Source organism: Protopterus annectens, chromosome 1.part1 (genome assembly GCF_019279795.1).
Source record: "Protopterus annectens isolate FY-2018-M chromosome 1.part1, PAN1.0, whole genome shotgun sequence".
Classification (NCBI taxonomy): domain Eukaryota; kingdom Metazoa; phylum Chordata; order Ceratodontiformes; family Protopteridae; genus Protopterus; species Protopterus annectens.
Window position 1 is genome coordinate 1487317637 of NC_056726.1, and position 27537 is coordinate 1487345173.

General features: G+C 43.1%; 1 protein-coding gene across 2 annotated transcripts in view; it reads left to right on the forward strand.

The window, feature by feature from the left end:
* Positions 1–2132: 2132 nt before the first annotated feature.
* PTP4A2 (protein tyrosine phosphatase 4A2) overlaps positions 2133–27537 on the forward strand; it is a 510667-nt gene continuing 485262 nt past the window's right edge. Inside the window, exon 1 of one of the 2 annotated variants that reach the window (XM_044082674.1) lies at positions 2133–2482. The gene's annotated coding sequence lies outside the window, so the exon portion shown is untranslated. Of the gene's footprint in view, positions 2483–5663; positions 5683–27537 lie in introns of those variants that run through there. The other variant, XM_044082682.1, reaches the window with a different exon arrangement.

The following is a 27537-nucleotide window of genomic DNA, read 5'->3' on the forward strand; positions in this document are numbered from 1 at the left end:
TAACTGTCTCCCTTACCAGCTCTGCTGTAGTTACCTAGCTATTTGGTAACTCTTCACTGCCCCCCAGTGCCTGTTTCAACTCTTCCCTGAACTCCACCTCACAATCCCCCTTTTTCAACTTCCACCATTTGATCCTTGGCACTGCTCTGACACTTGTCCTCCTCTTCTTGATCACCAACGTCATCCTACAGACCACCATTCTATGCTGCCTAACTACACTTTCCCCTGTCACCACTTTAGTCTCCAATCTCCTTCCGACTGGCCCTCCTGCATAGGATATAATCCACCTGTGTGCATCTTCCTCCGCTCTTGTACGTCACCCTATGCTCCTCCCACTTCTTAAAATATGTATTCACCACAGCCATGTCCATCCTTTTCACAAAATCCACTACCATCTGACCTTCTGCATTCCTCTCCTTAACACCATATCTGCCCAACACTTCCTCATCTCCTCTGTTCCCTTCACCATGTCCATTGAAATCTGCTCCAATCACCAGTCTCTCACCCTTGGGTACACTCACCACCACTTCATCCAACTCACTCCAAAATTTTTCTTTCTCATCCATTGTACACCCAAGTTGCGGAGTGTATGTACTAACAACGTTCATCATTGCACAATCAATTTCCAGCTTCATAAACATTACTCTATCCGACACTCTTTTCACCTTCAAAACACTCTTGACATACTGTTCCTTCAGGATAACCCCTACCCCATTTCTCCTCCCATTCACATCATGATAGAACAATTTGAACCAGCCTCCTATACACCTGGCCTTACTCCCCTTCCATATCAGTTTCAAGGGTATATACAGCAAAATACGGCCAAACGCTCACCTTCCATAATACTGAGCATCAACTAAGATCTTCCAATACCGCCCTACTGACGTTTACCAATTACTTGCATAGCTCAGGCCAATCTCTCTATTCCTATGCAGTTGCTAAGGCCTGGAACTCTCCACCCCCTGACATTAGATGTGTAAACAATAAACATACTTTAAAATCCCTACTAAAAGATCTTCTCTTTGAAACTTGGATATGTTCCTGTACAGAACCAGACTAATTTCACCTGTTGCTTTCAGCATCCCTAGATCACAAGTGGACTGTATAATTTCACTTAGTGCATACAGGATCAGCCTTAGGTCAAGTGCCCCCACACACACACACACACACACACACCAACTGGTGCCCCCTTCCTGGTCTATTTACACCATTCAGTTTTCTGGAAAAGTGCCTATGCTATAGCGGTGCCCTAGGCATCCACCCAGTTGGCCTATGCCTAAGGCCGGCTATGAGTGCATAGTACTGTGAACCAGGTGTTTAGGCCACCATTACACTTACGATTTCTAGTTTACGCCCGTTTGTCTATGGAAACGTGTTTGAATTTACATTCAAGCAATTGCATATTTGCTGTAAAATATCTTTAATTTGTTTCTCAATATTCTAACCACTGTATGCTGCATCATTCTTTTATATATTCTAAGCTCGTTGTACAAAATTGCTGTTTATATAATTTTATTTTTTTGCTATGTATCTGGAGCTTTTCCGCTGAAAACGGTCACCTTGTGTCCAGTGGGACTAACGCCTTAAACAAATGGAAAATAAATAAATATTGTGCTTTCCCTCCATTCAGATGACTTTTGACAAGCCACATTCGTCACACATGGTCATGACGCACATGGTTTGTCATTGTGCAGTTATTGCGCAACACCACAAAACTGAAGCAGTAAACACCTTAGGTCAGTTGATTTCAGGTGAGGTCTAAGTTGTTAAAAACAAAACGGCAAATAAAAGAATCCCACACAGATGTAACGGCCTGCATTTACAGCACAAAGTGCACTGTTTGTTTTATTCTTTGTTCAGCACCTCCGGCTAAGACATCAGTGACCGTTTACATTGTGTAGTATAGCACGCGCTTTGAGATTGGAGTATCGCTCATGAACGAGCCCAAATAAGAACATTCGGGTCTGGAAAACACACGCGAATCCGTTGCCATAGTTGCACTAAACATTCTCCTGGGACGACAGGGAAGGGGCGCGTGATATGGCAGTGATGCTAAGAGAGGTAGGAGGTGCCTGTGCGTGTACAGGGTGGTACCTGACAGCCAATGGGCTGACGCCAAGGTTGTCCGCTGATCCCGCGTGATTTGGCTGGCGGGTGATTCCTGGTAGTGACGTACGGCTGGCCCGGCTCTCGATGTGTGGCAGGCATTCCGTCTGAGGACGGTGGCGTTGGGTTCCTAGTCACCTTACTTCGTTTTTTTTCCGGTAGTTCCGTTGGGTGCTGCGCGGTGCGCACACGGGCACACAGACAGTCTGGCGGTCTCGCGCTGTGTATCTGTTGTTGGACTCTGTCGGTTGGCGAGTTCCCGAGTGGAAGGAGTTTGTAGTCGCAGCCCTAGGCGTCCGCGTCTCGCCCTTACCGGTCGTCTGTCCTCGGTTCTCCGGAGTCGGTACAGGCACTTTCAATGAACTGCTCGATCTCAGTAAGTAACGGAAGGGACTGGGCTGGGAACGGGGGCGACACAGCTGTGGTGGCTGTAAATAAACTGATGTGGGGAGACGGCAGGAAAGGCAGCCGCAGCCATTTGTAAAATGCCAACAGTCGGTACGGAGCTGCCCACGTCAGAGGCGATGGGGAAGGAAAGTGGCAATCGGCACCGGTCGTGTATACGACACCGGGCGCCTTCAAAGTTGGTGCTTACTGACTGCCGAGTCCTGGTATCGAACCGTGCACTCGACACACTGACGGGCATTGTGGGGTTTGGGTTTCTGACAGGCACGTTGGTTAACTGGATTCCTTTAGGCAGAATCAGTTTACAGGTGTGGGTGGCAGTGTTACCCCTATGTCAACTAATTTGGGGGTACCTGTCTTCACAGTACATAATCCTGGGGTTATCTTTGGTTAAGCCCTTTGTTCATCCGCCCGCTGCTGCCTGTTGTCTCAAGACGTGAGTTTTGACACTTAGACGTTGTGTGAAGGGTATTCTTTAGGGTCACCTGCTGTGACAGTCACTTAGTTTTGTGAGAGGGTATCATTTGTGTGAGCCCGCAATGAAAAGGAGTTCTTGCCAGTTTGCATGGTTAAATTAAATTCTTTTTTTCGGGGGGGGGGGGTTATTTTTATAAAACGTGTACTATGGATGTAACTGCTACATTTTCCTGCATATCCAAGTGTGTTGTACTGTGGTAGTTAATAACCCCTTTGGTGGGGAAAAAGACACGATTTTTCTTGTTTTGGTCAGCACTGTCAGTTATGTCTTAAGAATATTTTTTTGTTTTTGCTTTACTTTTTTTCGTGGTCTGATTATTCACTATGTAGTTGTCATGCTTGGTCTCATTTGCATTTTTATTGCTAAGTTAGTCATTTAATGACTGGTATTTGGGTGTAGCCTTTCAGTTTGGTTTCAGGTGTCATTGGTGTGTTCCTTATCTGATTTTTGCTTTTGATGTAAACTGCAGCTTTTCTGTTCCCCTTATGTTCTGTGCGCTGTACAGTTACTGTATTGGGAGGCATACACTGGTAATTCTGCTTTGTGCTTTTCCATTTTTTCCAGTCTTTATACTTAGTTGCACGTTCTTTATCGCTTGTTAGACCAGAGTTTCTAATTTGTTCTAAGACGGTATGAAAGTGACAGGAAGCCTACAAAAGACAAGTGTGTGTGTTTGTTTTTTTTTTTTTTTGTAATTATCAAATACTTAACATTTTTTATTATCCATTTTTGAAATATTCTGAGTGAGCAGAAATGCTGGGAGATTTTTATTTTGGCTTCAGAGGAATTGTCCACTGGTATTCCTTGTTAAAATCTGGATGGTTGAGTGTCGTCTGTATCAACCAACAATGTTCTTATTTTCATAGTGTTGTTTATTCCTATCATGTGCTTTCCATTTTGTGGAGCATGTGGTTTCCATCCAATCATTGTGATACTTCTGTATTGAAATAATTGATATGGTCTCCTTTGGAGAGCAGAAAAATACCACCCACATAGGAGCAGTTACTACTTTATCACAGCTGTGGAGCTGTTGAGGCAGTGTTAGGGTCTTTGGTTTGATGTGGTCTTGTTTTTAAAATGGTACTAAAATGTATTTGTTTGCAGATGGATTGCTTAAATTGTGCAGTTTGACTTTGACAGAATTCGTGTTTTTTTTGTAAAGGCTTTAATTTTGAAATGTTTATGCACCCCCCCCCCCCCCACAAGTGAGAAGATTAAGTGTGAACAGAACATGAACAGATCTGAAAACTGTTGGGTTCATTTCTGGTGTTTATGAATTAACATCAGAGATATCCTCCAGTGATTTCTTTATATGTACAATGTATATTGTGGTAAGGTACTTTGTTTGCAGTGTATATCATGGTAAGGTATTTGAAAGTATTTAACTTGTTTTGTTTGCTCAGTCTGTTCATGCACACGCAGTGTGCCTCTACCTGGGAGATTCCAATGAGATTCTCATGGTGTTTTCAATGGACTTGTTTTAAAGGTGTGTGTGTTTGCTGCACCATGTATGCTTTGTAGGTGCGTCTGAAACAGTGAGTTATGCAGTATCATGTTTGTAATTGCTTTGTGTTGATCGTTTTTGCATATTATGCTTGATTATTCTGTGGTGTTAGTAAAGGTACCAAGTGAACGAAAACAAAATGAAGTCTTGCATTGCAGTTTTTAAACCCTTGTGTTCCTTTGGTATTCACATACTTCTGTTTGGTAACAATGTCTTTGTTGTGTTCTCCCAGGTTTGGCTAGCAGGTGTAGGTTATTGTGCCATCTTGCCACAGTCATGTTTATTGAGCATATGGTGTCACATGCCTTAGCACCCTGGTTGATGTTCAAAATTCTGTCTGAAGTTGTATTGCCTGTATAGGTGTTGCTCTGTAATATTGATTTTTTAAAGGTTATCCTCTCTGGTATTTAGATTCTGTTGCAGTTGTTGCTGGTAGCTGTATGAACACATCTCTCCTGTCTGTAGGCATATGAATTTTTATGAATTTATTCCGTTATCTGAGACTTCTGAATTTGTGCTGCTTAGTTGAAACAGCACTGTGAACAATCTGCATGTGTGCAAGCATATGTGAAAGCTGACTGGAAGTTTTGCGGATATGTGAAAGACTGGCTTTGAGTCAGTGTTGGAATGTAGTGAATGGAGTTGACACTTTAGATAACATTCTGTCAAAACGCCTAACTCAAGTGCAAAGATCAGTTTCTGAAATATCTATGCAAATACTTGGAACTATGATTAGACCACTAAACCTCTTCCTTCATTTTTAACTATATGATTGCTGGAGTTTGTGACAGCAATTATTTACAGTAAAACCTGTTGACCAGCACCCATGGGGATTGGTAGATGCCCGATAACTGGTTGCTTAAGAGTTGCTATTAAAAATAAGCCTGACTAATAAACGTATTTGCTTGATTTGACTTGTACTCAGGTTGGGGAGAGAACCTTCCTTTTTAAAACTCTGAAAATGTAAAGTATGTTTCTGCAGGGGGGGGGGCAGCGCAACATGTGAAAATTGTACTGTTTCTTCATTGTTCCGGTTAACTCAGATTGCTGTGTGTATAACTCAAAAGACAGGCGCAGCAGATCAACAGGAGATGTTTATTTTCACTCCCACCAACAAACCACACAGAACAAAAACAATAACGCTGCTACAGTTCTCAGCATATTTTCGTCTACATGCACTTCATGAAGTGTGAGTTTGGGCACATTTGACCACTTATTTTTATTACTGTATGTAAAGACTTTTGTGGTTAATGGGATTTAAGATTGTGTTTGGTGCAGAGGGATTAGCCCAGTTTTTGGTCCTCTGTATTTGGTTTAACACTGCATGGCCCTGATGGCATATATCGTTCGCGTGGTAGCTGCTGAACTTGGGTCACTGCTTTTTGAAACTTTTGCCATGTTTAGTTTAGTTTGTGTTGGTAGAAATGTAGCACTTTGACATTTCCTATGCTAATTAAAAAGGTTACAGAATTCGTGGCTGGCTACTAAATCTCCGATTCATCGAATGTACTTTGCTTTATGTGGTCACATCACAGTTGGATGGCAGTATTTGCCCGCATTGTTTACTTGTGTGTTGCTTTTGCACTCTTTCTGCAGTCATATTAGTCTTATTTTATTGTAAGCTGTAACAAATAGCACATGGTTTCTTGGGGGGGGGGGTCATTTTGTGAAGGAGTGGTTTAATGTGTTCTGGAGTGTGTGTGTAACTCGGCACCTCTAAGTTTTACATCCGTGCTTATTTTGTCGAATTTTATGGGAAACGCTAGGCAATCCAATCATGCCTAGCCAATAACCAGTAAGTGACCAAAGATGGGAATCAAACTCTGTACCTCATGTCATCCTGCAGACTTGCATGTCTAGCCTATAAACATGTCGTAACCAAATCAGTGAGAATCTGTGTACCTTACCTTTTTTTCTGTATATAATATAAAATCCATTTAAAGTCAAATTTGAGGCTAAAATAGTTACCCAAGCTAGACTGAAGTGCTGTCAAAAGCCAAAAGTACTCCGTTGATGGGTCCTGACAGCATCCCTGGATACATCCTAAATGGTATGAATCACCAGTTAGCCACACACGTGACACTACCAAAAATGCATTATTGCATCCTTTAGAAAGTCATCTACTCCAGGGAAGTACCACATTGACAGTACTTCCCTAAGAGCTGACCCAGTTCACGATTTGAGAACTTGTTGACAATGATCTGACTTTTTAAAGAAAAAAAAATACTGCCCAGCTTATGAAAGATTGTGTCTAGATCTAGGGATGTCATTGTCCCCCTTTACTTGGCCCTCATTAGGCCAGTCGTTGAATATAGTGCATCTGTCCAGATACATGTAACAACTCAAACTCTCAAATGTCTTATTGAAAGAATACAAGACCTAAACAATGTACTTTAGTTTTGTCATTTGTGCGAAACAGAAAATTGTCTATAGGCTGTCTAATCTGGGGCCTTTTTGGTTCAGAATACATTTATTGGTTTAGGGGTAGCTGAATTTCCTGTAGTTTTTTTTTTTTCTGGGATGCCCCAATTTTGTTGTGACCCTTCTACAGTGGAAGCCTGGATAGAGAAGCTCTTCTTGTAGCTCAAGAAAGGACTAGTGCAAGAATTCTATAAGTAGAGTGTACTATTCTTGTGATGAGTGACTAAATCATTTTGTTAAAGGGTAGAGCCTTAAGAATGTTCTGCAGTACTTGTTATTGCTGAAGTAATGCCATTAAATGTTCATATATATAAACACTTAACTTCCTTACATTGCTCAAATGGAAAAGTAAAAATTATTGTAATAAGATGGAGCAATCTAGGCAGGTTGTAATCTTTGTACAGAAGTGTTATGATGGTTTGGATTTTCAAAGTTTTTTCTTCCCTATGCTTTTTAAGTTATCTTGCTTACCAGCATGGAGACTAGCAATGAGCATAGAGGGGCTTTTGTGCAGGCAGCTGGAAATCCCAGTAATGGGAGCGTTTTTCATTAGACCCTACCCTTGGTACCGGAGGTGAGCAGTGGTTCACCAGAGGGGGCTGTAACAGAGCTGATGTTTATATGGGTATGGGCACTGGTTTTGGATCACCAAGCTAATAAGTATTGACCTTCCTGCAGTGTGCAATTTTCCTATTGTGTGGGGGTGGTTGGCTGACAAAGTCTGAACTAACATTTGTAAAGGTGAAAGAAGATTTTGTAAGGTAGATTTGTCAGATGAGTTAATTTCTGAGGTTTTCTGGTTGGCGTGTGCTAATCAGGTGTGTTGAATTTGTACTTCATATTAAAGCATGTGGTTGTGCATTCATATTTATTTTTTTGCTACATGAGTCACTTTTTTAACTTTAGAATAATTTAAAGCTGTCTAATGTTTTTTTGGACTTCAGCAGTGGTATGTATTTGGGCACAAGTTCAGCTAAAAGTCTGCTCCATTTGCCTCTCTGGCTGTAGGGAACTGTAGAAATTAAGTTGAAGTTCTGTGGTATAATCTTACACCACTTTGAAAGCTCCTGTCCTACTGAAACGTTTATCATATCAGTGCTGCAGTAGCTTGAGCTGGGTTCAAGGCTATTCTATTCTATCAGCTTCCATATGCCCAAACTGTCAGGCAACTCAAACTGAGCTGATTAAAGACGAGTTTGGGCCTGAAGCTTTGAAAAGGTTTGCTGCTGCTGAAGATACTTATTTGTGGCTTTTGGATATTGACTGCCTCCTTTGCTGGTCAAAAAAGTTCCCTTTTGCTGCTTAACTTTTCTCATAAGTGAAGTTTATTTGTTTACCAGGAAATTCAGACTATACGCAGGTCCTTTTTCAGCGGATGCCCAGAGAGAACCTCCACATTATGTACATAAGTAGAGATACAAAGTTGTAGCAATAGTAAACAACACTACAGGTTGTTGGTTTTAATACAATAACAAGATATTGATGATCAACAGTGCATACAGTAAATGTTGCAAGTTAAGAGTTTCTTGTTTATAATAGTAAAGTTGTCAGACAAGATTGTAAAGTATGTAAAGACAACTAGCTAGTTCTGTGGTTAGTAGTGGCGACAGTGTAGTTGGGTTATGAGCCTAGGAAGGTAAGGGCTGGGGGTGTTGGTCTGGATTAGAACAAGGACAAAGCAGTCTTGAAAAGGCCGCTGGAAGGTAGAGTAGTTATAGAGAGTGGAAAACTGTTCCAGAGTTTAGATACGGTACATGAAAATATGGCTTCTCCTGCTGAGTTTTTGGGTTTGATAACAGTGAGTTGATTTTTGGGTTTGATAAGTGAGTTGATTTTTGTTTGATCTTAGGGGCCTAGTGGAGTGGAAGGGTTTGAAGGGTAGGGGTGTTAAGGGGGTGGTTAATAAGTTTGAGCGAGGGTGAGTTGATTGAGTTCTGGCCAGTTTAGTTCTTTAAGGGAGATACAATGATGGTTGCGTTTGGAGGTTCAGTGGCAAATTTAGCAATTTTGTTGTAACAAGCTTGTGTAGGTCTGTCTGTCTAAGGTTGGTAAGTATGGGGGGTGCATAGAGTTGGGTTGAGATAGCTGGGAATTGGCTGTGGAGATTCTAGCCACCTTGGTTAGGAATTGGCGGCTTCGATGTAATGCACAGTTTCTTTTGAATTTTTTTTTTTTTTTATTGTGAGAGATGTGTGTCAAATCTAAGTTCATCTGTTTCCACATCGAGCAATTGTGTGCTCTGATGGAGAGGTGATGGAATTGTTTTTTGCGAGAATGTTGGAAGTGGGGTGTTTTGTCTTTGAGAGATCTAGGAATATGGCAGTGGAGAAGAGGCCATTGTTTTTGTGATTAAGTATAGTGTTGGTGAAGGAGGTAGTGCTGTGATATGGAACAGTGTTGGGTTTTGGAGAGGAGATTGTTAGCTAGGAGGTAGTTGGAAGACTTGGGTGGTGTTACATTTTTCAAGTATCTTGGGGAGAGGACAGCAATGGGTGGTAATTTGAGAGGTCGGTGGACGGGGGTGCCTTTGTGGAGGGGAATGATGTGGGATATTTTCCATATCAAGGTAACCTAGCCTTCTGTTATGGAACGGTTGATAAAAATTGAAATGAAATTGGATAGGCTAGTCTATCAGCTGCAGTTTTCAAGTAATGAGAGGGGAGGTTGTCAGCCGCAAGTTTGGTGTGTTTGTTTTGACGGTAGTCTTAGGTTGGAGGTAGGTACTGAGGTGAAGAAAAGAGTGGGGGGTTTAGGGTTAGGAGCTGGGGGGGGCAGTTGTAGGGGAGTGTTTGTTTAGAAATGTTATAGTTTCAGTGAAGTGTTTGTTGTAGGTTTCAGCAATACTGCTGGAGGAGGTGGGAATGGACGGCTGGGGGGTATCAACCTTCCCTGGGTGGAGGATAGTGTTTAATAGTGGACCAGAATTGCTTAGGGTTATGGTAGGTAGAGTTTAGTGTGGATTTATAGTAGAGAGATTTGTATAATTTTATTTGCTTTTTGGCTTCATTGTGCAGTTCAAGGAATGGCTGCCTATCGGGAGTTATTTTTTGTTAGTCGCCAGTGCTCCCAGGCCCTCTCTGGATTTCGTTGAGGTTCTGGTGGTCTTTTGTAACTGGTTCCTTTTACGTGTTCGAACTTCAGCAAGTTCGAACCCTATATGGTTGAAACCATGTAGTCGAACTTGCAGAAGTTCGAACACGTCAAAAAATAACTTACAAGTAAAACCTTTGCAAGCAGGGGAGGCAATAATATTTCCCTTTACTGCACTGTAGTGCAGTCTCGGAGTTGGTATATTTAAAGAGTGGGGGTGCAGGCGGCTTGCCCTCCTGCTTACAACAGTTAATTTACTGTTGCATATATATATTTTTTCCGTGTTCGAAGTTTTGAAACTTCGAACAGACAAGTTCGATATTGTCATGTTCGAAGTTACAAAACTTCGATCACGTAATAGAAACCCTTTTGTAACCATGGGACGCGCCTGGATCTGACTGGCATTTCTTACAGGAGCGTAGGTGTCTAGGATGGAGAGGAAGGTACTGTTGAAGTGGACAACCTCATCTAGGTTGAGGTATTTTAGTGGTGACCAGTTAATTTTTTGTAGGGAGGAGATGGAGTTGGGGTTGGACTTGTTCATATTTGCTTGTGGATAATGGGCTTGAAACTTTGTGTGGTGCCGAATTAGGAAAGTGGTGGAGTGGTCACCAAGACTGTCAGGTAAGCAGCCTGCTAGGTAAGAGGGGGGGGGGGGGCTTTGTTGACTAGGATCCAGTCAAGTAAGGTGTGATTGTTGGTGTTTTTTGATTTGGGTAGAGGATTGGATGAGTTGAGTGAACCCATGGAGATTAAGGTGAATGATTGGGAGATTATTACAGGATAGTCGCAGAGAATGATGGTTTCCTGCGTTAGTACACACCCTGAGGATCTAAAGAGCACTCCCAATAGTCCTTGTGCAGAAAAAGAGTGGACTGAACCATGAAAAGAGCGTGAAGTTCCTCTACTGCAACTGGGTGTCCCTGTAGAATAGGTCTGATCTGAAGGTAACTCAGCGCGAGGCCCATCCAAACCCTGGTCCTCCCAAATTCAACCCAACCACAAACCCTAGTCCAAGCAACCCCCCCCCCCCACAACTCAACTCCTAGCCAAAAAAAAAAAACAGACCCACTTATGTCCCTAAACATCAGAAGCATGTGCAATAAAATCCAAGAACTACATGCTAGCATAAGCATACATTCCCCAGATATTCTCTTCCTAACTGAAACCTTACTCAAATCAAAAGTGAGTAAATATTTCCACCTGAATACAATATCATTCACATAGACTGTCCAAAAAAGGATGTGGTGTAGCATTGATATTTAACCACCACCTCAATATTCAACTCCTGAACACATCTGCCCCTCATCACAACAATGAAGAGATCATTTATGCCAATCTCAAACTAAACCCAAACAAAACAATCAATATCATAGGATGCTATTTTCCCACCAGGGCAAAATATTACACCCCTAGAAAAACTCTTGAGCTGGGCTACTCTCTCTCTCTCATTTCAAATAGACCAGATGTTCCAGAAGATGTCTCTGCTTTTGGCTGGACCCAGTCATTACCAAGTAAGAGCTCTTTTCTTCTCACCACAGCCCTCAGATTAACTGCTCCATCCAAGCATCAGCTTCAACATGTCAGGGGCTATTTGCTTCAGATTTGCAACACTTTGGGCATTATAATAAATCTTGCCAAATCAAAACTTGCAAGAGTTGAGATCCTGGAATTCGTCAAGGATAGTTTTGAATGCATCAACACAGCATCTTTTTCTCCAGATTATTTGCCTGAATCCAGGTTCAGACCACCTTCCCATTCTTCTCTCCCAGCAGGATCGCTCCAAGGGCTTGGGTCTGTGTAAGCTGCCATAGTACTACTACCTTTTGCGTAATTTTTTATGCGGGTTCTCCAATGGACTGCAGCTGTACAGTGGTCTATTCTTTATCAACCCCTGTCTTTTTTCACGTAAAACTTGCCCATATTTGGTAGAAACGCACGCTGGTGGATACAGTCAGATTATCTCTTTCTGGGCAGACCCTTTGTTCTCACCAAAGCCAGTAGCTACAGTGACAACTGGGGTGGATGGTGTATTTTTTGGGAAGAACTATCCAAGGCATATGCACCCCCCCCCCCCCAAGAGAGCAAGTTGCATGTCAGTGTTCTAGAAATGAGAGCAGTCCTTTAGTATTGAAGGCAATTTGAGAGGCTCTTCCCTTGGGCGCTATTGCAGTTCAGCACAGCGACATGTCTGTAGTCTGGTACCTCAACAAGCAAGGAGGAACCTGCTATGTAACCCCTTTGCAGAGTGTCCATGAGGATTTGGGAATGGGTGAGCTCACCGGACCGCTTTCTAACTGACTTATCCCAGGGAAAGCAAACTGAGCAGAGCCATTCTGATGAGTGGTGTCAGTAGCGAGTAGGGTCTTCAGGCATTGGGACCAACCTTACTGCTATTTGCCGCCACTCAAGTGCAGTAAATATTTTCCTCTTCACCCCTCAGGGGGCGTCACTGATTTAGATGCACTTCACGCTTGGCCCTCGGGTCTCCTTTATGCTTATCCTCCCCTTCCTGTGATTTCAATATTTTTGCCGAAGTCGAGCAGGCTGAAGAGCTCGGTAATCCTCATTGCCCCCCTTCTGGTGGTTCTCCATGGATACTGGAGCCATACTCAAGACCTCTCTCACCTGTCAGTGATTCAACGCACATGGTTTCTCCATTTCCAGTAATAGGCAATCAAGGCAGGCTTGCTCTCCCAGTTCGTAACATCATTTTGGCTTCCCAAGAAGGATTCTGCCAAAGTTTTGAAGCAATTAAACTTTAATTGTCCTACATTCTGAAGTCTAAAGCCTATTTTTAGACTTACCTTGGTCTATCCATATATTTATATTGAGTAACATTGATATACTATAGACTGGTGCCGGAGTCATGGCCTTAAACTAAATGCCAAAAATGTTTTGTCATCCCCTTTGGGAAAAACAAAGTACCCCCAAATTATCACATAGACAGTAACCCACTGAGTACGGAAAAAATAATCGGAGACCTGGGGACCCAAGTTGATAGTGACCTCTCATTTGACACCCACGTTGCCAAAGTGGTTAGACTTTCTACCTTGCCCACCTTATGAAGGGATTCACATCCAGATTAAAGAAGGTCATTGTATCCCTATACTCCTCCCTTATCAGGCCCATGATTGAGTACAATGCCCCACTTGGTATGTACCTCACCCGGCACTTGCAACAGCTGGAGAGACCCCAAAAGTACCTCACCAAGAGGATCAAGGGTCTCCAACATATGTCATATGCTGCCGGACTAAAGAAACTCCATCTGTATTCAGTAGCATGCCGCCTACTCAGAGGTGATCTGTGCCTGACGTACAAGGCCATGTCCAGTCGGGAATTGATGGACATGCTCCACCTCAAAAAATCCAAATCCATCAGAACCATGAGAGCTAAAGATTTTAAACCTCAGCACAAACATGAATAGGACATGCTGGAGGGACAGATTCATAACTCAAAGGCTTCCCATACTCTGGAACAGAATCCCAGTTCATGTTAGGCAGAGCCCCTCACTGACTCTCTCTCCAAGAGAAATCTTGATGAGTGGATGGGAGATCGTAGGTTTACCCCGGGGGTCATCTGTGTCACTACTAGACAGAGGCACAGTAAACTTAATTCTATTATGTAAGGGGGTCTTCACTGTGTCACTACTAGACAGAGGCACAGTATTCTAAATCTATTCTGTACACTTTTGTACCATTACATGGGGTGGCGAAAGCCACATCACTATGGCTAGGCTTATAAATGCCCCAGGGCAGATAGCCTAGTACTAAACTATGAAACTACATGTTTGATTTAACAGTTGAAAGTATTTTTTTTAGTTTTGGTTTGTAAATATGAACATAACGGAAGAAATGAAAAATCATTCATAATATGCTGCTTAACAGTTTTTATTAACATCGTTTGTTTTAAATAGGTTAATATAATTTTATTCTATGATCAAGTTATATACTTAAGTTTAATTGTTTCAATTTCCTCTTTTTGGGAGGATATTTAAATGGAAGTAGTTTGTGTGTTGTGATCAGAGGAAGTCCCAGTTGCCAGGGATGAAAAATCTGGTGAGAAAGTTAATGCGTTTTTATGCTTTTACTTTTGTCTTGATCCGAGTAAAGTGTGTTTTTTTTTTTTTTTTTTTTTTCTGTGAAGTTCTGTATCTTAATTTCTTGTCCCTCTGCTGTGCTTTTATTAGTAGGTTTGGTTAGTGGGGGGGGGGGTGCTGTATAATAACTGAATATTCACAGTCCTCTGTGAACTTGGTGAGTCAGAGGCCTCTTGTCATTGGCTTTGACTTCTAAGGAGATGCCAAATAGGACTGGGCCCAACATGCAGTCCTTGGGTATTCTGCTGGTAATCTGTCTCCTGGTGGAGGTGTTTGCCTGTGTTCCTTATTTCCATAGTAATTCATTCCATAGCTTTGCATGTTAGGCTTTACTTTGTAAGCAAGTGGCTGGGTGGGTCAAGTTTTTCGTCCATGACCTGGGAAGGAGAACACACACATGGTATTCTAAACAGTGTAATGTAGAAATATGCTATATGTTATTCGTAATACAATGAACTCCAGCTATGCTGCACTCTTTCCACCTTAACAGCTTGAGATTGCTTCTCTATATACTAAACGTGCGTACTCTCCATGCTTCTCTATATACTAAACGTGCGTACTCTCCATGCTTCTCTATATACTAAACGTGCGTACTCTCCATGCTTCTCTATATACTAAACGCATGCATCTCCATGCTTCTCTATATACTAAACGTGCGTACTCTCCATGCTTCTCTATATACTAAACGTGCGTACTCTCCATGCTTCTCTATATACTAAACGTGCGTACTCTCCATGCTTCTCTATATACTAAACGTGCGTACTCTCCATGTATGTGCTGATGCTTACACAGTGCATCCGATTTGGGATTCTTGCCTCCCCCTTTTGACAGTTGAGTGTGCATACATCTGTTTACATTAGCGCAGCTGCATGCCCTTAACATGTATAGTACTGTATACATGTTAAGTTATGTAAGTTTTGTCTATTTCTAAGTGGTTGGGGCAATAGGGTGGGAAGGTGGAATTTGTTCCTTTAGGGTGTAGTTGTACCCTGTAATTGCTTTTACTCACTTGTTTGTAAATATGTCTGTCTGGTGTTGACCCTTGGCATTGAAGCTAATATTTTTGTGCTGGAGTGCATGCCTTTTTATTTTAAATTTTTTTTCTTACCATGTTTATCAGCCTGTCTTGTAAACGACGATTTACTTGTGGGCTATGTTGGGTAAGGGGGGAAACTTGTCCGCTTCAGTGATTACCCTAGTGTGTCTAGCTTTTACTTTCATAGTATCTAAATAAAGATTGAAGGTAATGTTTGTGTTCAGTGTCATATCCATGTATTTTAATGAACAGTTCATAGCCCATCCTGCCTGACAGCTGTCAGTCACCCAGACTGTAGTAGTCATGGTCGTACCTGTGTAGCCCACTGGGCTGCATTGGTACTTGTGTTTGCATCTTTGCCCGTTTTCTTCTCCCATGACTTTAAAGGGGTAGAGTGAAGGGTAATACAGGTCAGCATTTTTGAACAAAAAGTTGAGTGGCGTATATTTTATGGCTTTAGGAGGAGATGAAATGTGTGAGCATTTCTTTACACTGAGTCTGAATGGAATTCATTTTTTAAAATGTGAGGATTGAGGGAGAGTTGATATGGGAGAATAATTCTTTTCACAGTTGGATATAGTTTTAAGATGAGCTGGTGAAAGGGGCAGCATTGTGGTTAACCGTTTTGTTTCCACATGGTTGCAGTGTTTAGACTTCCTTGGCAGAAGTTTATTGAAGATAATTTTGGCATGCTTAGAGCTGCAATGATAGTAAAATCTCAGACTGTACAGTATACCAGCTGGGTTTGTTTTTGCAGATGGCTGATACAGGTGGTAACTGTCCCGTGTACACCATTATCAATGTGCACTTCTGCATGAGTGGTCACTGGCACAGCTGCCCGACTGTACATAGTTAATCCACTGTAACAAACTGGAGTTGGTGGTTTACTAGTCCTAGTGAAGGCAGTAGGCTGCTGCTGGGAATACTGTTTTTCCCAGCTTGCCTGTGTTCATCTGTGATTCTCAGACTTGTTGGGGAGGGGGCATGCTTACTGCTTTAACGTAGATAACATCGTTTAGCTAGGTGATTTAACCACAGTAGAAGTTGGCAGTAACCTATATCTGGTTTCATTGTTGTGATCCCCTGGTGTTAAATACATCCTGTTTCCTCTGGATCTTTGTTAGTTATTATAGGATGTATGCATGAGTGAAAACAGGTCTTCCATTACTGATGTCTGAAAAACGTGTTTGTCCTCTGCTGGGTGGGCAATCCAACTGTCCAGCAAAAGAAACATTTGGTAGCTGTTTTGAAAACTGTATGAATCAGGTAGCACAAGTTATTTTTCTGTTGTGAAGATGCTTTTCTAGTTTTTGTGCCTGAGGCTGGGAGATGCTGTCCTTGCATCAGGAAACATTTTTTATTTGTTCTAGGGTGTGCTGCTCTGTTGGCTTCTGATCTGACACTTTTCTCCCCTGATGAATATAAGAGCAGGGTTTGATTATTCAGAGCTACATGCTTGTGGGAACCTTGCCTTTCAGGAATCTGATTAACAGGACGGATTAAAAGCAGTCTAGAAGCAGGAAGCCTGTCTGCTTTGATATGTACTTGACTGCTGGCTGTGAATATTACGTGCTGTAATATCTTGACTGTCTGTTACCAGAAAATAAACTTTAACATTGCATGTGGAGTTGTGTTTCATACACTGATGTTTAGCTCTGTTGGGGATTAACTGAGATTATTGTGCTTGGTCGCAGTTCTCCCAGAAGCATACAGAGCTGTATTTGAGAGACTTTCATGATGTGGTTGTTATTTGTAATCACTGTTGCTATAGTGCTAAATTTAGTTATGTAATTTTCACTAACGATATCTAAAACATTGATACTCCTCAGTGCATTGCAGTAGCCTATAAACTCCATCCCTTTTCTATGCTTGTTTTTATCCAGTTTGTGGTTGCAGGAGGTGTCTGAATGCAGTCACAAGGTATGCACATGTTCACATACCTATGATCAGCTTAACATTGTGAGGAAACTGGAAGCACTGAAAATGCACATGAAGACAGAAAAGGGCCAGATCCCATGTGTGATCCCTCCTCTGAGAATTAAACCATGGAGCTTGTGTGCACGCAGACTGCAACTTCCAGGAAAACCAGCAATGTCAATTTTAGGTTCCTCTTGCACTTATGTGCAGCCATGGTCTCTGTCAGTTTTTATTCAGTCCTCAACTGATGGGTTCAGATGCGACCCATCGGATCCAACTCAGCCGTTGCAGAAGCTCATGGCAACATAGAACTCTTCGGCTTCTCCTTTACCCAGAGTTCAGCAACTCAATCAACTCTCATCTTGTTTGCCACCTTCAGCGAAAGATGTGGTTGTTACACTCTGAAGCTTAGTTAGATAACTGCTCCGTAGTACTAGTGTACGCTGTTGGGTGACCGCTTCGTAGTACTGGCGTACGCTGTTGGGTGACCGCTTCGTAGTACTGGCGTACGCTGTTGGGCGACCGCTTCGTAGTACTGGCGTACGCTGTTGGGCGACCGCTTCGTAGCACTGGCGTACGCTGTTGGGCGACTGCTCTGTAGCACTGGCGTACGCTGTTGGGCGACTGCTCTGTAGCACTGGCGTACGCTGTTGGGCGACTGCTCTGTAGCACTGGCGTACGCTGTTGGGCGACTGCTCTGTAGCACTGGCGTACGCTGTTGGGCGACTGCTCTGTAGCACTGGCGTACGCTGTTGGGCGACTGCTCTGTAGCACTGGCGTACGCTGTTGGGCGACTGCTCTGTAGCACTGGCGTACGCTGTTGGGCGACTGCTCTGTAGCACTGGCGTACGCTGTTGGGCGACTGCTCTGTAGCACTGGCGTACGCTGTTGGGCGACTGCTCTGTAGCACTGGCGTACGCTGTTGGGCGACTGCTCTGTAGCACTGGCGTACGCTGTTAAATACTATTGTTAGTATTTTGTCTCTGTCCCTTTGCTTCTACACTCATAGCTTTTAAAGGAAAATTCCACCTTAGAAGTTTTTTCATTTATATCTTTGTTTTTGAGTTGTTAATGCCTCAAAATCACTCCCAAGTGCTTCTTTTACAATTTTAATGTTTCTCTCAAAATGGCGAACGATGGGGCCTGCTTTGGTAACGTGATCTTATTTTCTTGCTTTCCTTCCCAGAATACATTTCAAGTCCTCTTTATATGACAAATGCCAGACATAAGGAAGTGGTGCTGTTTTCTCATGCCATTAAAATATGGCAGGACTGTGAAGCGCTGTCATCTAAACACACCTTCTGTAACGGAGCTGCTTCTGTGTTTACCTGATGGCCTCATTTGAGTCTGCCAGGGCTTGTTTTGGGTTATAAATGGCTATTGGCTACATGCAGCAAAAGAAAGCCGATATAAAACAGCTTTTTGTAAGAGGAGCCTTTTGTAGTCCTAACAATCTTGATAACTCCCCCCCACACACACTCGTGCTGAGCTGTGAAAACTCACTGCAGTAAATGATCTTTCTGTACATTTACAAGTGACAAGTAGAAAGACTCTAAACTTAGTTTGTCTGCTACTTCCCAATGCCTTCAGTTTGAGAATTTTTCTCTTGCATGAATGATGCAGACTTAAAATGTGCTTTACTAGTTCCTTAATTTCTGTCATGTCCCCCCCTCCTTTTGTGTGTTTCATATTTATTTGTACTTTGGTAACCAGGAAAGTGAACTGGTCTCAAGACCGTTTTCAGCCACAACTTGGACTACACTGACAAAGATAAAGTGCATTTAATAATTGTCAGTATTTTTTGTTTGTATTGATAAAAAGAAAGACATTGACCAGGATTGCACATGCAGCACATAGCCAATGTGTGACAGTGACCTAGTAAATCACTGAGCAACATTTACTCCAGTGTTTACATTAATAATGCTTAACTGTACTATGTTATAAATTCATTGTATGCACACACACACTCTGTATGTAAAGTACATGGGTACGTGTGTGTGCATAAACAGTTAAGTACTTCTGATTTCCTTTTCTTAGTGTTAATGCAAGGGCACATACAAAATGCATGTTAAAGTAAATTCAACTGTGTATTTATGGTTGCAGTCTGAGAATGCCAGGACTGACTCAAGTCATTGGGAATCTCTTTACAATGGGTCTGCATGTACCAGATATCCACCCCCTTCTGAAAGGATGGAACACAAAGCATAAGAAATCTGAAGAAACAATTCTTTGATCTGACTGCCTCTCTGAATCCAAAAGGCTCAAAAATTTAAAGATACCTCTGATCAGATCTCCTCTGATCAGTATCAGAAGAAACTATCCTTTTGATCCAGCTGCCTCTTTGGAACCAAAAGGCTCAAATTATATCTCAGATAAGATCTCCTCTGATCTGATACAAGATCTGCTGATGTGGTAATTTTGCAGAGAACAAGATAATCCCCCTCGTTGGATCCAGTTCCCTCTAGGGTTCCTTCTCTTTTCTTAGAGAGGCCAAAAATCTTCCTCGGGCATTTGCACTCGCTCTTCCAGAAGCCTTACAAGTTACGATGTGGAGAGTTTAGTGAGAAACTCTGTACAGAGGCAATCAGTTATCCTTTCGGCTCCTACCACATTAAGTCAGGAGATCTATACATACAGTACTCCATTGCCAATTCCTCATCTTACTCCTTTCAGGGCCTTGGCTCTGAGTCCTTGCCTCTGCTTTGGTTCCTATCATCCTTTATCCTTGGATCCAGAGCTTGCTCTGAGCTCTTCGGTTCAGTTGGATCCGGAGCAGATTCTACCCTGTCAAGTTTCAGGTGCTTCACTTGACTCCAAGGGTTTTGCCTCGGCCTTGGCAGTGCTCTGTTGGGTTCTGACTTCAGCCTCAGGAGCAGTCTCCTCAGGGTAGGGTGGGACCATGGATCCAAGACTTGCTTTCTCTGATTCGGGGTCCTATCCCTCACTGGGGCAGTCTGCCTACGTGGCCATGGAGAGCACCCTGACTCGGACAGTGCCTATCCCCCTCAGATCCTCTTTCTACATCTCTGCGTCTGGAGTGTCAACTATCTTCTCGGCAGGGACAGCAGGTGCCTGATGCCTCCCCAGAGTACCCCACTGAGGAGGTCTCTAAGAAGAAAACATGCAAGGGGAAGCATTTGCATTCCCTTGAATCTGTCACAGAAGATGCAGATATTGATGAGGGTGAATAGTCCCCACAGTTATCTCCTGATGTCACATTTTGGAGACATCCTGAAATGAGAGGTGGCTGGAAGCCCACAAGAATCTATACTCCTGGAGGCATTCAGTACAGGCCTGTGTGACATCACCCACTGACAAGCATATTAACTTGATTTCTGCTTTCCAGGCACCAGTGAACCAATTCCCAGGAAGCCTGATAAAATCATGACCGCTTCAAGGGTGTGACTGTTGATGCCATGGGCATGGCAACAGCCACCAAGAAGGAACTCTATGGAAGAAAGCTCCTCTGTTCACCCCCCCCCCCAAAAAAAAAAACAAGGAGCCCCGGGCAATGGACAACTTTGGGAAGCAGATCTAACAGTTGTGCTAGTGCCTCCTCCAGTATAATAGTCAGTCAGTGGTATAGTTTAGGAATCCCTTTCATCAAATTAAACTTTAACCTGAACCACTTACACTCTTGGTTTAAGTTTCAAGTAAACATTCATTTTGTTCCTTAAGCATCTTTTATTTTTATTTATCCTTTGGATTAGTCAAAGATTGGAGACTAGTAAGAGACTGCTTTTGGTGTGTGTATTCTGATATGCAAGCAGAGTGCATGTTTTTTAGGTTCATCACTAGATTTGTACATCTGCATTGCTGTGCTAATACAGGTCTCTGAAATCAACCAGATGTTTAGGCTGTAATGTGTTCTGTTAAAGATAATTTGCTATTTTACCATTTTTTTTTAACTTTCGGTATGCTTGTGTACCTCCCTGTTCAAAGCTGCCCCAGTTACAGCCATGTTTGAACTGGAGACACTAATTTTTGTTTGGATTGGGCAGTGTTAAGTGTGCTTGGCACTTGCCTGTATTTGGGTAATTGCATTTCATGAGCTGCCTGGGTTCTACATTGGTGTTTGTTCAATTTCCCTCTGTCATTCCAGCAGCTTGTGCATCTGTGAAAAATGTAGTACCCAGTGGTTCCACTTTCTTACTGAGGAGCCCCCTTTTTGATTGGGGAACCTTGGTTACTCTGAAGGTGGTTCATACAGTCTACCTTTATCTGGCCAAGGCCTTTGATATCATTCCCCACTCAGGAATCATAGAAAAACTTGCTAAGCTAGGCATCAACCCCTATGTCACTAGGAGGGTTGCAAATTGGCTCACAGAACCCACAGTGTGAAAGTAGCTGACTCAAGTCAGACTGCTGACCAGTCACTGGTGGAGTCTCACAGGATTCGGTCCTGGGTCCTCCCCTGTTTGGTGTCTACTTCTCTGAATTCCAGGCCAACACGAAGGAACTCTGGCTGACAAAGTTTGAAGATGATTGCAAGTTGGGAACTATTAACTCCCAAAGTGATGACATCCTACAGAAAGGCCTCCATGAGACCCAGCGACTGGTGTCAGAACCATGGCCTTAAGTTCAATGCCAAAAATGTCTTCATCCCTTTTGGGGAAACCTGGTTCCCTTGAATTACCACATTGATGGTAGTCCACTGAACACTGAAGGTGTTATGAGAGATCTGGGAACACAAGCTGACAGCAACCTCTTTTGACAACCACCATCCAAGGTCCTTCATCCAGGAAGAGGTGTCTCCCTCTTATCTTCCCTCATTAGGCCAATCTGAGTAAAATGCCCCATTTGGCATGTACCTCACTAGACACCTGCAACAACTAGAGAGGCCAAAAAAGTACCTCACAAAGAGGATCCTATGCCTTAAACACTTGTCCTGTATAGACAGACAACAATTCTCTGTCTCGTATCACCTACTTGGAGGCGATCTCTGCTTGACTTACAAAGCCATGTCTGACCCAGCTCTTAGAAATGCTACATCTAAAGAAATCCCAATCCCTCTGCACCACACGCTCCAGAGACCTCAACCTCATTACCGCAATCAACAGAACATGCTGGAGGGACAGATTCATAACCCAGAGACTGTCCATGCTATGGAATAGACTTCCCATACATGTCAAATAGAGCACCTCACTGGCCCTCTTCAAGAGAAATCTTGAGTGGATGGGAAATAGAAAATTCACCCCGGGGATCACTCCAGTGACTCTACTCAACAGAGGCACTAGGAACTAAGGTTGGGTGGCACGATGCCAGGGTAATCCTAGGGGCAAGGCTTGTAAAGGCTGCAGGGCCATTAGCGTAGTAAACACCTATGAATTTCTTGTGGCATTCCATTTGCTTGGGTGGAATCCAATAATGATGAATTCTTGTGAGTTTCTACACTTGTTCTCAAGATTGTGGAGACTGTTCATCCCTTTTCATAGGTAAGGGAATACCTCAGGAATTTGGGCCTCATGGCATCTATAGCTATGATACCCTGACGAGATTTCACATGGTGTGTCTGGGCCCAGCAGAAATGTGATGGGATTTTGAGAAATCACTTGGTGGAGACAACCGTTACCCTTCAATTTTTATTTCACGTTTTGTTTAGTAGAAAAGACCGAATGAGACTGAGCCCATTTTCAGCAGAGACCTGGAAGAAATGATCCAGGGACATGTCTTTGAAATGTGAGGTATAAACCAGAGCACCAAGAGGAAATGCATGCAAATACAGGGAGTACATGCGTACCCTGCACAAAAGGCAACCCCAGCTGAGAATCGAGCCTGATGCTCTCTTGCTGTGAGGTGGTAATGCTAACTGTTGCGCCACCCAGTACAAGATGTGATGAGCACAAAGGGCAGATTCGAGCATAAGAGATGATTGGTCCTGATCAAAGCACTCCGCACTCTGGGTCTTTTGTTCCTGGACCTCTTTCATTGCAGACAATACCACAACCAAATGGTACATCAGCAAGCAAGGGGCAGTTTATTCATGTTGGCTTGATATAGCTTCAGAGCATAGTCTTGCTGTACATTTATCCTCATTTCAGAGCAAAGTTGTAGGGCACAAGCTGAGCAAGACAAGAGCAGACCCTCATGAGTGGAAGCTAGATCAGGGGTCTTCCAAGATTTGAACCATCTGTGGGGATTTCTTCAAGTACATCTATTTGCCTCCTCTATGATCAATCATTTGACAAGATTCTGCTCCCGGACTGTGTGCAAGAAGGCATGCAAGACTGCCTTTTTCCTTGGACAAGAATGTTTATAATGTGCTTTTCCGCCTATTCCACTGATTATCCAGGGTACTTCTGAAGGTGCATAGATTAGTACTAGGCTAACTGTCCCTGCGAGCCATTTTAAGTCTAGCCAGTTATCCCCTGTAAGACTCAAACCCTGTACCTTGTATTTGTAAGGCAAACGCCTTGACCATTAGGCCACCCTCCCAACCCCGGAAAGAAGGAATTCTCCCAGATAATTATCACCATGGTGATGGCTCCCTTTTAGTCTAGGCAACTGTCCTTTTTGGAAAGAGCCAGGTGCAGTTAACAGAAGCTTCCTTAAAGATGGGATCTACTCGCACAAAAACAGGGGTATTTTACATCCTAACCTCTCAACTTCAGTTGACTTGAATATATGGTGGTCTTAATTCACTTTAGGCAGCTGTTTACTGAGAATGTGCAGTGGATACTAATAGAGATGAGCGCGCCTGCTACTAGAACATTGTATATTAGCAAAAGCAAATGTAAAGGGGTTCCTAGCTTGTGTGAGCAACATAACCAGCACCAATTCAGGGCTAGGTCTGTCATTTTTTACAAGATTTGTGAGCTTCCATCCAGCTTAATATCAGCCATTTCAGCATGTCTGTCCCTGGGCTGTCCTCTTTCAAGATGTTCTCATTCCCTGTATTTGAAAGTTGTTTTGATCTTGTTAAAGAAGCTAACACTTCCATTTGAATCTACTAAACTGGCTGACTTGGGGTTCTTAACATGGAATATGGTTTTACTGATTGGTCTGACCTCCGAGTGGTGCTTGGCTTACAAGCTCTTATGGTGAGACAGCCCTGTCTCATTTTCCACACAGATTTGTTTCTATAGTTTCTTTTTAGGTCTAAAGTAGTATTGCAACTTAAAGCCAAACTATCTTCATCCCCATTTTCTTTCCTGAACCTGAAAAAGAAATGATTGTTTATATCTTGGATGTCTACAGACTCCTCCAGACCTCTCCGAATCAGTTCTTGTGAGGGGAAGAAGGGACAACCTGTGTCAAGACAGACCATTTCTAAATGGTTGCCGAAGGCTGTTTATTACTAATTTAAATATTTCAAACAGGTTTAAAGCCCACTGTACCAGGGCCTTGGCCTAATCTCTGGCTTTTTGGGAAGAGTTGGATTTTAAATGCCTACTAGCGACTGCAACTTGGTCTTCTGTAAAAGGCTTTGCAAAGTACTTTAAGTTTCATTCCTTCTCTAGGTGTAGATCAGACTTTTCTAGGGCCATTCTGCATGGGTTCCTAGAGTTTTCCTCCACCTCCCAAATGTATATTAAGGTAGTCTACTGGCATAGCTGACGTTACTGTAGCAGTGATAAATGAGAAATCATGATGTGTGATAAAACCCATATAGCCAACTACTGCAGCAGTGAACATTATACTGATCTGATGTCACTTTCATCCTGTTTTGCATATGGGTTTTGGATCCAACCCCCCCTCCCCCCAGATCCAGCTCGGCCACTTTACATACTCTCATTCCAGTCTCGCTTTTCCCACTACCCACAGTGCCCCAAGATCTGTTTTGCCACCGTCCGTGATGGATGCTTTCTCCAGCTCTCAAACATCGTAGTGATTTTGTGGTAAACTGTTGTCAGTTTTCTTGTGCAGGTGAGTTCTCTTTGCTTTAAAATTGTCTTCCCTGTCTTTGCTTCCCCTCCCACTAGGTTTTGCAGGAATCAGTTTTTTTTTTTTTTTTTTGCCTCTTCCCTGTCTTTCTGGGCTGTGGCCCCCTCTTCTGTTTTTCCCTGAAGGCTTTCAGGATGGGCTCGTGCACTTCCTGGGTGACCCTCCCACCCCCCAGTGAATGCTGGATTTGTCACTTGCTGGGCCTGGAAGGAGCCAGAGTCTATCAAGCCATTACCCAAATGTGCAGATGACATTCTCCCCCTGTGGACCATTTTGTATTGGACTAATAGCATTCCAGTGGACGCTATGGTTGTGGCGGCTACCAAAAAGGAGCTGGCTAAACATAGCTCTGCTATCCACCTCATGAACAGGGAGTCCGGAGCAGTGGACAGGTTGTGTAAGTGCGTTTACACGTCAGCCACTTTCTCGCTGAGAGCACTTAATTACCTGGCACACACACACCCCTGCAGACAGACTTGGTCAAGGAACTCTGAGTTCTTTGACAGAGACCATGTCAATGGAGGACTTCCAGGCAGTTTATCCAAAACTGCGCCCCCCAGTTGTCAATCTCCCATTCTGCAAAGGGCTTCTCACAGGCTGCTGGCACCAGCATTGCTGTTCGCAGACATGTCTGGATGTGACTTTGCAGAACCGTTCAAAACTTCATTTGTCAATGCTCCCTTTGATGGTTCTTCCTTATTTGGACCACCTGTAAAGGACACCCTAACCTACAGCAAGAAAAAGGGAAATACCTTATCTGCCATGGGGATAAAGTTTTCTACTCTGCTAATTTTTCCAGAAATCTGCAAGGAAGCAAGTAAACCTGGTTCCGTAAGCCCCAAGGGTCCTTTCCTGATGAGCGCTGGAAGTCCGGCAGAGGAAGGGGCTTTGGTGGGAGATGCCACCCCAGGGGCAGAGGGGGTCTGCAAAACCAGGGCTTCAGGGAAACTTTCTCTGAAATTATCAGTGCTCTTGAAGTGTTGCCGTACTGAGGCAGTCAAGAGGTCTTTTTTTTTTTTTTCCCCTTTCCACTCAAGTGCCTGGACTCAAATAACAAAGTGGATGGGTGGGAAGTATAATAGCCAAAGACTGCTACATTCCCTTTTCAACTTGAGACAAAAACTGCGATACGTTCCACCCAGTCTGAGAAAGTTAGCAATTGTAGGGGTTTGGAAATTACTGTAAAGTCATCCAGGAGGTCCTAACTGAACAAAGGGGGTCTGGAGCTAGCTCCTGTTTTTCTTTTTTGTGCCAAAGACGACTGAAGACCTATTTTGGATCCAAGCAAGCTGAGCTTGTATGTAAAGACAGCGAAGTTCGGATGATTATGGTACAGTCCATCCTTCCTGTACTGAGGAAGGGCGATTGGATTTGCTCTGTGGACTTGCAGGGAATATGCTAACACATCAAAATAGAGAGATACTTCTGGAGTTCCGAGTTTCAGTCTAGGAGCCAGTTGTTACTAATTCAGAACCCTGCCCTTTGGACTCACCACAGCCCCCAGGGTGTTTACCAAATGCATGGCGGTGGTCGCAGCTCACTTAAGACTGCAATGTTTTCAGGTGTTGCTATGTCTGGACAACTGGCTTCTAACTGCCCCAGCTAAATGTCAACTTATTTAAAACAAAGGACTGCATTTTTTTTCTTGTCTTTTAATGTCCAGTTCCATGGGCATCACCATAAAACTAGCGAAGTCACAACTGTTGCCATTTCCATAGGCATCACCATAAAACTAGCGAAGTCACAACTGTTGCCATTTCAGACACTGGAGTTTATCTGAGCTGTATTGAACACGTCAACCCAAATATCTTCCTTGTCTCTGCACCAGTAGAATCTTTGGAGGGATCAAGTACAAGCTATACTAATCCTTCCATCACCTCCCCCAAAACTTATATTGTGAGCTGTCTGATCCATGGTGGCCGCCATAACACTGGTACCTTTGGCAAAATTTTGTTTTCTCCAGTGGACATTGGGTGTCCAGTGGTCTGTACTTTGCCATACTGTGTGTGCTTCTGTCAAGCTGACAAAAAACACAATTGAGGTAGGTCCTCCTGAGAGTCCACTATCTATTGGCAGACCATTTGTCCATCCTTCGCACACAGCCACAGTAGTCGTGGACTCTTCTCATTTGGGGAAGATGTAAAAGTTAAAGGTGTTTGCAATAACACTGTCTGCAGCTTTTTTTTATTGGTAAAATGTCTGATTTTCACTTGTTCTGCAACTGGATGCTTCTAAAAGGACAGTACATTATGGAGGTATTGGACCAGGTTGGTATTAGCTGTCGTAATGGTAGTGGCTTCAGTCTACAGTTGCTGTGTGCAGCCAGATGTTTTCTTGCAGATCTGTTATGGTGAATATCCATATTGTACCCATCAAAAGGGATTGCGTGGCCCTGGAATTGATAGGGGAAATTGAGTTTCAGGTGCAGCTTGAATAGTGTATTGGTCATCTCCATAGATGATTATTGCAGCAATATTGCAAATTTGATGATTTGCCATCTCTTAGCGCTAGCTTCAGATGTTAACTGTGTTGTATGGTTTTTACTGCCTGAATGATTTGCCATCTGTTAGCGCTAGCTTCAGATGTTAACCGTGTGT